Here is a 12,401-nt window from a genome sequence, read left to right as displayed (position 1 = left end):
CAGAGGAAAACGTCTCTGAACATACAGTACATAAACTGTACTGCATTTTCGATTATACCTTCACAGCAACAGCTTCGACTGCTGCCTGTAGCTGTGACAGATATGATTGAAGCTACTACTGTATGTCCATTTATTCAGTTCTCACAAAGCCTCGCCTTAATATCCATTGTCCTATTTTATACAAAGAGCATTTTCTGTTCCCATGTTTAAAGTCTGCAAAGAATTTACTGTAGATCTTGGTAGCAGCTCTTTTTATGTAGAGTAGGACTAAATTATATGAGAAAAGAACCTCAGAATCGTACAGATATACTGTAGGATTCTTCTCCTTTCATAGATTGTGAACACCAGTGTTGTTTTCATTTCTATTTGGAAGTATTAATTGTTGGAGTGCCTCTTTTCAGTAGCTCCAAATCATCATAAAAATCCATTGGTTTCTTTTCTTGTCCTCGTGAAGTAATGGCCTTCTTTATTCAGGGTTGGAATGAAGGTTCAATGCTGGCAAGAACAGGCTCAAGCCAGACTTCAAACCCATAACCTCTCAAAGTGGTCCCCATGAGGCCTCGCCCTGCTCATTCTCAAAGCTTTACCTTAGACGTGGGGAATAAGACAAATGATCTTTAAATTGGACACTGTAAAAACGGGCTTTCAAATCCCCCCCTTCCTGAAATTCAGAATTCAAGTGCATATTTCTTTTCATGCAAGAAATTCTAGTGTTCTCCATGCGACTGCAGTACACGATGCTGTAATGGGCTTTTCTCAGCAGCAGAAATCTACCTTTCGACAAATAAGTTGAAAAGTGGGTACTTATTTTATTAGAAAACAATCAAATGCCATCACCTTTGGGACATAACGAGCTTCTCTGGCATGTCTGCTTTGTTTAGAGAATACCTGTCACTAACAACAACAGCTGTTTAAATGAGACATCGATGAAATCTGTTTGAGTGATCTTGGTACACAAGCAATAAAAATAAGTTATTACAATTGAGTTTATCTTGCTTTATTTTAATAGAATTCTGATTTGTTTCTTTTTTTTTTTGGTCTTGTCTTGTAGCAGTCCTGAAAAGTGTAGAAGTTTTGTCAGGGTCACTGCTGGTGCTTCCTGCAGAATTCATTTTAACTTCTGTTGGTTTGAGATGCTGGTAACTTCAAAGTACCACAAGCTGCCGTGTTCACAGATTATTGTATGTTCTGGAATGGAACATTCATTCCAAGACTTCCTGGTCCTGTAAATTACAGTATTTAGTGAAAGTAACTGAAAAGGAGATATGGGCTAGTTTTGTAGGAAGTGGGTAAATGGCCAGTGTTCCTTTAGGGCTCATTTAGTTAGGTTAACCAGAAACATGAAAGATGCTAAGGAAGAAGTGAAAATGCATCTCAATTCATGCAACACATAAGAGAAAAGCAAATGAAAGAAAACAGCAGCTTAAGGTAGAAGTATGTGCAATGACAGAAATTAATAGGAAAGGAGTGTCTTTCTGCTTTCTTGCAAGAGCATAAGCGTTTTTGAAGAGCCAGTGATAATCTACAGGGGCGTTTGCGGATTGTCACTCACAGAGGAGAAATTCACCTTTAATCTTCAGATGATCAATATACACAATATCTTTAGAGTATATCTTTATATCTTTAGAGTATAAAAGTTGGAAGGAATACACATCCTAAATCCATTTCTAATCAAAGTTCGATGTTATTGCAAAATAAATTACAAACATCCATCCATTTTCCAAATGTTTTATCCAATCCAGGGTTGTGGGGGAGCCGGAATCTGTCCAGGCAAGCAATGGGCGCAAGGCACGATACACCCAAAACTCCACACTTCTTCCCAGCACTAGATATAGGGGAAGTCTGAATATTTATTTGCTGTCATCTCGTCCGCCTTGCCCAAGCGCCCGGCTTCCTTCGGAAACACCACGCAGTTTGTTTCCTTTAGAAAAGGTTTTCAGTATTGTAAAAACAATTGGTCATGGGATTTTGAGCCCTGGAAGTTTCAGCCAAGGTTTAAACATAAATATCTGCGTCGGAATTGAAACAGCCTGTGAAACAGATGATCGCGTCTGTGAAAGAAAGCAAGTCCTTCATCCTGTTTCCAGCACTACACAAGCCTGGCCTCTCATTGGAGGATATGCGAAGAGCATGTCATACAGTTGTCAGAAGCCTGCCAAAGAAGGAGACAGTTGTTTGCATGCTAACCCTTTGCAATATAAAGAAACAAATGATTTTGTAAATACAGTTCACCACAAGGACTTGATATTTACTTTTGTCAAGGCAGCTGTCTGAAGCCTGAGGTTTGTTCTGCATTTGTATGCTCAAGTGTTTAATACCGTTTGTAAAGAAAGTCAGACTGGCAGCTTGGGGCTTCCTGGTAGGCGTGGTGAGTGCCATTGAGGCTTCCCTGCTATTTGCAGAGAAGGGTTGTGTCCATGTTCTGAACTGTGAAGAAAAACCAATAAAGGGAAGTTAGTGGATTTAACGGTTTCCTTCTGAAAGTCCCAAATGCATTTCCCATTCAACAAAAAAGACACAAAAGGAACCTCCCATCAAAGTGGTTAATTTACTTAAAATTAGCACAACCCTGTAAGAAGGTTATTTGGCTCATCTGGCTCATTTTGTGAAGGGCGGTGAACTGATTGGAGGACGTCATTCAGCCATTTCATGAAAGAACAGACAGTATGGGCTTCCACACCACGGCTGGGTGGCTTGCCCCAGAAAGGTTGTGTTTTTTAGTTTTTACCTTCCAGCACTGAAGTAACTGTGTTCCTTTCAAGGTCATTTGCATAGTTCCCTGCAAGCACAAACAAGCACATAATAAACTGTATATAGTGTGCCATACGTAGTGTCATGTGTCATAGAGTTTAATTGCAAAACAAAATTTAGCTGTTGTGAATCTGATCATATTGCACCAGGAAAAAAGCAATGGTATGTTCTGCACATCTTCCCCATTAAAGTGTTAATGCAGTTACTCTGAACAAGAATGAGATTGAAAGAGTGAGGGGTGAGCCTCACAAAGAGGAGTACGAAAAAGCAAACCAGCCCCTGCACTACTGAATACAGTTCACAAGGTCTACGAAGACAGGAGTCAAGAAGGTTTAATGCCAAAAAGGTCTTTTACATTATAATTCTTTTTTAAATTATCCAACTGTCCAAAAAGAGTGCAAAATCTGGATGCCACTGAGTTGTTTTGATTACAAGAATATTTTTTTCAATGGTATAATTCAGGATGACTTACTTGCACAATGTTGTGGCATTCACTTTTTGTTTAAATGATTGCAGCAGTGCAGCCGTTTGAACTTTATAAACAGGAATATAACTTGTGCTTCTGACATCATGACTAACCCCATGGCTGTCGTGTCTGGTTACCAACGGAAAAGTATCGCAGACATTTACTGTACATACTTCCATCTTTACATTGACAGTCAACGAAAAACTATTTGTGCTATTCATATTGGTAAAACTGTACATCTTAACAGTGTAATCGCACACTACAGTATGTATCCGTACTACTGTTAATTCTTGATTGCATTTCAGTTAATGTGATCATAAATGTATAGATGTATATTAGCAACAAAGACACCAGACACCACTTTCTGACAGATGGAGTTATAAGGGCCCTCTGTATTGTACTAGTACTCAATGTCAATGAAGATGCATGCATATTGGTCCAATATAGTAGCATTTCCATTGAAAAGATTCCACACACCACACACATAGTTCCTATATTACTCTAGCACACTCCAGAATGTAATGTGCTGACCACAAATCACATTAGCCCTACTCATTGGATCTGAATGCTGTAAAATGCCCAGTAACGCTCAATAGCTATGAAAGTATTCTTTCAGGGAACAAACCCTCAAGTGCTTAGAAACTAAATTGCTGTTACAGGCTGATCTTCAAATCAAGGTAATAATAATAATCCAGCATTGTCAGAACATTTTTCGTTTCCCTTTTGTTTAGAAAGACTTTAGAGCATCTTTCACTGATATTGGAGACTTTACCAAGTGGAAATTTCATAAGCACCAACAGGCAATGCTGGAATTATGTAAAGCACAATGAGACTCTTGAGATCATTTACAGGCATTCAGCAGAATTGATGTGTGTCATAAATCCCATATACTGCAAAACGCTAGATGACAAAACAGGGAACTCTCTGATCAGAGGTAATAATCTCTCCACGCTGGGTATAGACTATCTGTCTTCCAGGCATTTTTTGTTCTTTATTTATTTTGGCATTGATATACAGGTTGTCTGAACAAAGTTTAGATATAAAATTAAACAGCAGATTTTCCCTTTCCTTTATAAAGGAAGGATTATAGTTCCACCTACTTCTTATTAGAGTCCATTGCAGCCACTCCTTAATTATTTCAACAGCCATTTTAAATATTAAGATGCTGAACAATAGAAAGTATTGGAAATCCTTCCCTTCTTCACCATTCTAGCTTGGGATTTTAGCCACTTGGTGCGTTTTCTCATGAAAACCAATGTGTGAGTTTAGTTCCAGAGAGCTGACGATTTGAAAAACAGAGAAAAAAAAAGACACAAATGAGTAATTTTCATTACTGAGGCAACATACTGTAAGTCACTGAACAGAGCTGATGCCCACACAAGAAAAGACTGGGATGTGTGAGTAAGTGTTTGGTTCAAAGGGACAGCAAACCTAGACATGTAAAGAAAGAAATTGAATCACAGTGACATCTATTAGAAAACATCTGAGAGCAAATCAGGGTGTTATTAACTGAATTTGCAGGAATTAACTGAATTTAATGTAGTCGGTGTAACTTAGCAAAGAAAAACAGCTTCAGCAACATAGAAGTAGTGGAGATTGTGGTCAGTTATGTTTCAGTTAGTTTCCATGTTGAGAAACAGCAAATACAAAAAAGTCTAAAAGTCGAGGAAATGTAGTGCATTGCAAAGGAGAGTAGTCAGAAAAAAATGGGGTAAGAGGTTTTAGCTCTCTAAACAATATTATCAGGAGTGATCCTCCCTAAAAGATGATGAAATATACTGTTGGCTTTGAAAACAAACATGTGTGAAGGTATACATAAAATGAAGAATATGGTTCAAAACGTGTGCCACTGGTTGATTGAGCTGTCCTATTTATAAGCCGAAAACACGTTTGGTCTTCTCTCACACACAGTAAAATAAATGCAAATGCACTGCCACAAAAACCTCATGCTGTACATGAGCGTGTATTTGTGAAGTGTGCTTGTAGGGGTTTGCTGAGACGCTGGCAATTTTTTAAAAAAGTGACTGATCTAGACTATTTCAGTATTCAGTTCACCTCTGTCCTTAGGGGTGAAGTGTGTCCTGCATTATTCACCCCATGTCAGAAAGACTTAATGTTATTCTGCATTAACACCTGCAAAGACACCTGCTCTTTTCTTCTTTTGACCTTGCCAGTCCTGAAAACCAGAAGGTGGTTTTGAACATAGCTCTGACATCTAGAAGCACAGGGACATGGCAGTAGCCTAATGTGGCCTTTTGCAAATGCGTCTAAATCACAGTTTCATGGACACATCACATCCCGGAAAGCGGTCTTTGTGTGTGCTAAAGCAAACAATTGTCCTGTTTAATAAAAAAAGGCAGAAAAGTCAACACACAGCTGTTTAGCTGTCATAATATTTCCTTTTAGATGAAATAAAAGTCCACACCCACAGTCCAACAGAACCCTTTCCCCCTGTTTTGGGTAAGGAGCTTACAGTTTGGAACGAAAGCAGTGAAGCGCCACCTGGAGGCGTGCCTTTGTAACGCAGCCATTTTCTCCACCCCTTCAGAGTGCTCTACAGACACAGCTTCTCACAGCCTTTTGGTCCTACACCACTGTGAATCTGTGCCGCTTTAAAATACCTCTCTAAGCTTATCCGTACATTCAGTTTGTTTGCACTGTGCTGTGTTGCACTGTACGATATTACACCAGCAGCCATATCACCCTGCAACTCACAACTGGCAACCCACTGAAGCTAAGCAGGTGTGAGCCTGGTCAGTACCTGGATGGGAGACCTCCTGGGAAAAACTAGGTTGCTGCTGGAAGAGGTGTTAGTGGGGCCAGCAGGGGGCGCTCACCCTGTGGTCCATGTGGGTCCTAATGCCCCAGTATAGTGATGGGGACACTATACTGTAAACAGGCGCCGTCCTTCGGATGAGACGTAAAACCGAGGTCCTGACTCTCTGTGGTCATTAAAAATCCCAGGGCGCTTCTCGAAAAGAGTAGGGGTGTAACCCCGGTGTCCTGGCCAAATTTCCAATTGGCCCTTACCAATCATGGCCTCCTAATACTCCCCCTCTATGAATTGGCTACATTACTCTGCTCTCCTCCCCACTGATAGCTGATGTGTGGTGAGCGTTCTGGCGCACTATGGCTGCCGTCGCATCATCCAGGTGGATGCTACACATTGGTGGTGGTGGAGGGGAGTCCCCATTACCTGTAAAGCGCTTTGAGTGGAGTGTCCAGAAAAGCGCTATATAAGTGTAAGCAATTATTATTATTATTATTACACCACATAACCATGTTAACCTACTAACCTATTGTAGGCTCCAGTCCTCATAGGGGTTATCTGACTGTAATAGCCTAAGCAAAGTGAAGACTAAGACATTGATTTAAAAACTTAAAATTAAGTCACAAAAATACTTACATTCAATATATAGTGCAGTACAAAGGCCTGAATGTTGTTTTTTTAAATGGCAGTAATGTGTTTGAAATACAAGTTTTTTTTTAAGAGAATAATTCTTGAAATTGAAATCAGTGGCGATCAAACATATCAACATGTGCACAACGAAAAAACACACAACGTGGGTGGCACTTGCTACTGCGGCAGATCACATTAACTACAAAAACAGAAAAAAAAAACATTCTTTAAGAAAAACAGTCCCACTCAAGATAAATCCCTTCCTAATCAGGAAAACAGCACCAGGCTTTGGTATCTCATGTCTTGTAGATAATTTATATGGAAATGTAAGGAAGAATGCAAGAGAGGAAAGCTGTCATGAGGGACAGCTTTTTTTGGGTGGGGACAGAACTGGCACAATACTCTGTCCCAGGGGCAGCAGCTGGAGTAGTGGCAAGGAGGCTGAATTCAGAGCTGCAGAGCCATTAGCTCCACTCTCAGGTGGGACTGTGCTTGCTGAGCAAATGGAAACTCTCCAGTCATCATTGTATATGGATTCATCGTTTTTCTCAGATGATAAAGAATTCAGAAAACCTTAGTTCAAGAGGAAATATGGAAATATGGAGGAAGTTTAAGTAATGGAGAATGACTGGGATACTGTGCTGCTGGGGTGTCAGTGTAACTCTCAAGATCAGCGATATGTGTATTACACAATCCGCTAATTTTTGAGGAGAATCGTGAATCATAAAAAATGTGATGGCAGGTGCCTGCTTTAAGCTACATAATTAGCCTCTGGGGTACTGTTAAACAGGATATTAGTTGATTTTTAATTCTATCAGTGAAATATGACATCTTGTTTTCCTTATAGATGCTGAAAAGCAGCCCTGTATGAAACTCGCGAAGAAGAGACTGTCCAACCATGAGGTAGTTTTTTGGTTTCCTTTTCTTCAAGTTGAGATTAGATACACGTTTGGGTTTTACGACTCCTTTGTTTCAGCAGACAGCTGTGTGCTCTTGAATTCTCCCAAGAATTAAAATTCCACTGACAATGAGATACAAACACTGGCAGCTGTTATATTTGTCCTGTCACGGTGCTGGGGTCTATGGGTTAGTGAAGCAGTGAGAGGATACTACTGTTTCTGCAACATCTGGGGCAGTCATGCAGCCAGTATCATTTAACAGTAACTGAACACCTGCAGATGTTTGGAACGAACACCCTACCTTGTTAAGATGGTAGGAAAGAGCAGCAGTGGCAATGAATTAAGGGTATGATGAGTAATTAGTTTTTCATTCAATCACCATGCTATAACAAAGGAATAACAAAGCTACAAAAGATGAAAGTCTGAATTAAATCTTTTGAGTCAGAATTTGGATAAAGAGACAATTAAAATTCATGTCCATAATTCTTTGTATACAGATTTTGTTTGGCTCTTGTGCCTTTTCTTCTTTTTCATTTTACACCATGGAATTCGCCTCTACTTGTTCTTTGTTTTCCCACTAGAATAGAGGTCTCCTCCTATACAGTCTCTCTGACCTTCATGTGAGCTGTACACTGTAGAGACTGACTTTGTTAACACGTTACATTCCAGCTGCATCCAGGAAAGCTGAATTTCTTTGGTTCACTTAAAACCTTAATCGGGGGAAATGAAAGTTCCATACTCATAAAAAGTTACTAAAAGCAATATCTTTAGCCTTGTTTGTTCTCTTCAAGACTCCAATGTGTCGTCCTAGTCTTGAGCCAACATGTTACAATGGTATAAAAATGTCCTATCCCTGAAATCTACCCTAGATGTGAGCTACCCTAGTTGGAACAGAGCCAGCAATGTGTCCAGCCTCTCTTTAAAACTGTGTTTAATACAACAGAAACCTTGGTCTCCTCACACATCCAGAGATCTGGCTGCCATATACCATCCAAACTAAATCATTAATGGTATTTTTATGAATTCGGCTTTTGCTGTATTCATTTTTTATAAATCACACTCTCAGTGCATTATCCCCAAGCATAGCATGAGGTACATCACAAAGTCTTCAGAAAATCAAAGATCAGAATTCCATGAATTGAGATTCAAATATTTGTTATGCAAGGAATATGCACTTACAAAACATTGCCTAAATCATTTAAGAAAAGCTTTTCTTACATACAGGAACTATTGATAGAGGTGCCATGTGGTTCCTTTGGGCATGAAACATTGAAATGACTTACACATCCCGAATGGGAAAATGTCATTTCATAGGGGTTTAATGAACAATTAGTCACAAATTAAGGAACATGTTAATTGCACATTTATGAACATCAATCACAAATTAATGAGCGTGTTAGGAATTCAAAACATGTTTGATAATGGCTGTGTTTCAATGTCAAAATTGTTGTCAATGCACAATGAATGATAATTAGTCTTCTAGTTCTTATGTTTTTTATTTTTAAACATTTAGCAAAGAAAACATATAGTATCCTAAAAATAAAATGCACAGAGTTAACCAATTAAAAAGAACAAGCATTCTACAGTCTAAATAGATGGCATAACATAACGTTTTAGAAATTCCATGTATGTTTATGAGTTACTTACATAATACTATGTGATTAAAAGCTGTTTTGCTGGTTAATCTGTTTACTTAAAGCTGTTTTTGGCATAAGTAAGCATGATTTAATTTTCCTCCATTTAGTGCTGAGTGTACTATGGGTATATTCATGAACAGAGAGTGAGTTTTAGCAGTGCTGTAAATGTTTTGCAAATACTGTATATTTTGAGATCATGAGACTTCCCACACTCAGCTTGGACCATATACTGTAGACACACAGTAAAGACTAATCAAAATCTTTTTAGCAAAATAGCCACAAGTTGGTGCTATAATGCCTATATAACCATATTTTAAACAGTATACAGGTTAGATCTTTAGTGAACTACTATTCATGTTTCCACTTTATAACTTATTTTTCAATTAAACATTTAAAAAAAATATTAGGTTCAATCACCAATCTTTTAACTTCTGTTTCGCTTAAGTGAACATCAGATGCCAACAAAGTCTGAAATTTAAAATGTTTTGTTACGCACCTTTATTTCAAAGACCTTGGCTCAAAGTTCATAGGACATTTAAAACAAAACACCATTGTTTTAAATGTCCTATTGAACTTTGAGCCAAGGTCATTGAAATAAAGGTGTGTAACAAAACATTTTAAATTTAAAAGAGATCCAGCTTGAGGTAGAGCTGTTCACCAGTTTATGGCGTGTTGTAATGGACTGTATAAAATGTACTTGTTCATCTCTGACATGTGTGTAATATTTCAGTGCACATATTTTTCCATGAATTATATGGTGTTCCAGTTCCGTTTTGAGATAGAAGAAAAGATTTGTTACATGCAGACTGTGGTATGAACTGCACTGTAATGATTTAAGATATTGTGCAACATTTCTAAGACAAATGGATATTTGTAGCCAGTGCGGACATTCTGAAATTATTTTCTTGAAGCAGGTGGGAATATTGATGGGGAAAATATCTTCTACACTGTCTAACACACTCATCAGTCTCCATGTGTTCATTACATACATCCAGGTATCCAGGAGTGACCTAAGAAATCAATAATATTTATACGAAGCAAACCTGTGTTGTACTAATCACTTTGACATAAGTATGCCGATGAAGTCTTGAAGAAGGGAAGCTGGTCCATTTTGGGATTTCCAAATACTAGGTTATTCTAATTCCCATCAGTTTATGAATCCTACAGACACTGAGACAGTTTTCTAGGAGTTATGATGAATGCATTTATTTATGTCTCCCTCTAACCTCCCGGTCTCTAATAATGAATCATAAATCAAAGAAATCCAAGCCTGAAGACTTGCCATGAGAGAACAGGAACTCTCAAAACCCTGTAAAATCCTAACAGCCTCCCCAGAAGACAGTGGCCCTGTTTTATTGAATCTCATTGCCCCTAGGTCATTGGGTCCAGCTGAAGGTTCAAATTCTTGAATTCAGTTAACATGCATCCCACCACCATTTCCATGTGTGGCGTGTTACTATTTGCCTGTTACATCTGGTACAGACACCATGGTTAGAAAACAGAGATCAGACGACAGACCTTCTTACTAGGAGGCCCACTTTTGTTCTGTAAGAGAACAGACAGTCTTCAGGCGTAATTCTGGAATTTGTTATTCTGGGAAATATAAAGACAAATGCGTTTATGAAAAAATAGGAATGAATTAAGAGTGAAGTCTAAGTAGAAAGTGAAAAAATCTGGGATGCTTTAACCTGCTCATTAATTCTCGTTCCGTTCCCCTGGCGACCTCTGAACACCTTATGGAAAACTCTGTCAGGCCCACAGATTTCTGTCACCTTCACATGGATATCAAATGGATGTTATTTTCGTACAGTATGTATGTCTGTTCTCACATCAAGCTGAGCAATGAAGGAGATAAAAATGGGTGGAGAGTGCAGAGGCTTTCTTGTTTTAAAAGCTATTCAACAACCTTCATTCTCTTTCTATAAATATATTCTGCAAGTTCCTCCTTGTTTGATACAGATCCTTGCACTGTCTTAGCAAAGCCACTGTACTCTTTGCTACTTTGCATGTATTTCACTACTAGATTGGTGCTAATCTGAAAATTCACTTAAAATCTTGGTATGGAGGCGAGAGTAATGAATTCATTTTGTAGAAAATGTACCCAGGGTTAGTTTTAGACAGCTGACGGTTTTCCAAGGGAGATCCTTTTTTTCAAACACAGGGCAATTATTATCATTGATCGACCTTGTGCAATGCTTCCTATTGATTTACTACACGTGTTATATAGTTAATTAACTTGTCGTGTGCTCCCTAATACTCTGATAGGCCAAACATCTTGCTGCGACTTCATCAAGAACTAATCCACCAGAAATGGGATATTTAAACTCGACTGAGAAACATCATTGAAATGGGATTTAGTCTTGTCCCAGCTAGGGCTGGACGTGGTATGAGCAAATTAAAACCGCTGATCTGGGGGAACATTCTTTCGCTTTCCAAAAGCACGTATCGATTTAAAGTCTTTTTTTTTTCTAAAACCTATACAATAGACCTACATTCAGTGCGAGCCATATAAACTGTGATTGTGCATGCATCCTAAAATCCATTAATAAGCATCACAGCACAGCAAACACTCAGAGGTTGTGCATCTTATTATACAACTGAGAGTGTGCGTCTTGTTAAATCTTAGGTGGTTAAGCAATTATGTGATATGCAAGCAAAAGTGTGTGTGTGTGTGTGTGTGTGTGTGAGACTAGGACTCGTAAAGAAGTGGTTAAAGAGATATAAAATTCTTCTTTACTGCATGACTGCTCATAAATTATTTCTGATGTGATATAAAATAGAAATAACGAAAAGTGAGTGATTTTCAATATATTGTTCACAAGAACCACTCCGATATTAAGATTTAAAAATAAAAGAATAAAATATTCGGAAGTGATATGACTGGCATGCCTTCTGGGAGCTGAGTGCTTTGATTACTGTATATATTTGTATTTGTGTCAAAAGAAAAGCAAAAGTAATAACTTGAACTTTTCCCCAGTGTAGCCCAAATAGCAGGTAAACAAAACAGGTCTTTTACGTTTTATTGCCAGAAGATGGCAGTACTATCACTTGTCAAAATTGCCCCCAAATGACACATTAATTGGAAGAAAAGATATTGAAGGACTTATTTTGTAAGGGAAGGATTGAATTTGTCTTATGTTTCTAGGTTATTATAAATCATATACATTTGATAATGTCCACAGACGTACAACTGGAAAATCTAATGTAGCTCTTGAGGTTTGGATGTAATGAAGAAACTATTTTTTGCT

The sequence above is a fragment of the Lepisosteus platostomus genome, chromosome 7, assembly GCF_059453375.1.
Source record: "Lepisosteus platostomus isolate fLepPlt1 chromosome 7, fLepPlt1.hap1, whole genome shotgun sequence".
Taxonomy (NCBI): domain Eukaryota; kingdom Metazoa; phylum Chordata; class Actinopteri; order Semionotiformes; family Lepisosteidae; genus Lepisosteus; species Lepisosteus platostomus.
Note: the sequence above shows the minus strand (reverse complement) of the source record.